The 756-nt window shown below is 36.4% G+C and overlaps 1 non-coding gene across 1 annotated transcript; it reads right to left on the bottom strand.

Moving 5' to 3' along the window:
* Positions 1-399: 399 nt before the first annotated feature.
* LOC122127288 lies at positions 400-502 on the bottom strand. Its single transcript, XR_006151118.1, has one exon. It is a non-coding gene; the product is annotated as a U6 spliceosomal RNA (small nuclear RNA).
* Between the last annotated feature and the right edge of the window lie 254 nt (positions 503-756).

Here is a 756-nt window from a genome sequence, read left to right as displayed (position 1 = left end):
TGGCTTACATCACTTAATATTTTTTTCCAAGTCTTTCCATTTTCTAACAAATTGGGCGATGCCATTCTTTCTGAGGGAGGCATAGAATTCCATTAGTATAAATACCACATTTTCTTGATCCATTCATCTACTGAGGGGCATCTGGGTTGGTTTCAGATCTTAGCGATGGTAAATAATGCTGCAGTAAACATAGTTGTGCTGGTAGCTTTAGTGTGGTCTTGTTTGTGATCATCTGGGTAAATGCACAAAAGTGGGATTCCTGGGTCATAGGGGAGTTCTATGTGGAGTCTTTTGAGGAACCTCCATAGTACTTTCCAAAGGGTTGAATAAGTTTACACTCCCACCAAGAATGCAGTACAGTTCTCTTGTGGCTACATCTCCTCCAGCATCTGTTGTTGTAAAAGTATGGAATGGTTCAGGAATTTGCCTGTCATCCTTTCTCAGGGGCCATTCTAATCTTCTCTGTATTGTTCCAATGTTAGAGTACTTGATGCTGAATTGAGCATAGAACATTTTTTATATATAAAGTGTAATTTATTTTCTTAAACTAGACAATTCAACAAAAAGTAAGCTCAAAATAATTGCCATGAAATTTTAGAACCATGTACTTCTTACATAAGCACACATTTAAGAATAAAGACTGACATGTCAAAAACAAAATAATTCCAGATATTTGTTGTTCAAGAGATGTGTAAGAGGAGGAATTCAATTATTTTATACAAGGCACCTGTCATGATGAACACTGAAGCAAGTGTT

Source organism: Dipodomys spectabilis, unplaced genomic scaffold (assembly GCF_019054845.1).
Source record: "Dipodomys spectabilis isolate Male_0828 unplaced genomic scaffold, ASM1905484v1 ptg000298l, whole genome shotgun sequence".
Lineage (NCBI taxonomy): Eukaryota > Metazoa > Chordata > Mammalia > Rodentia > Heteromyidae > Dipodomys > Dipodomys spectabilis.
This window is presented reverse-complemented; position numbering and strand designations above follow the sequence as displayed.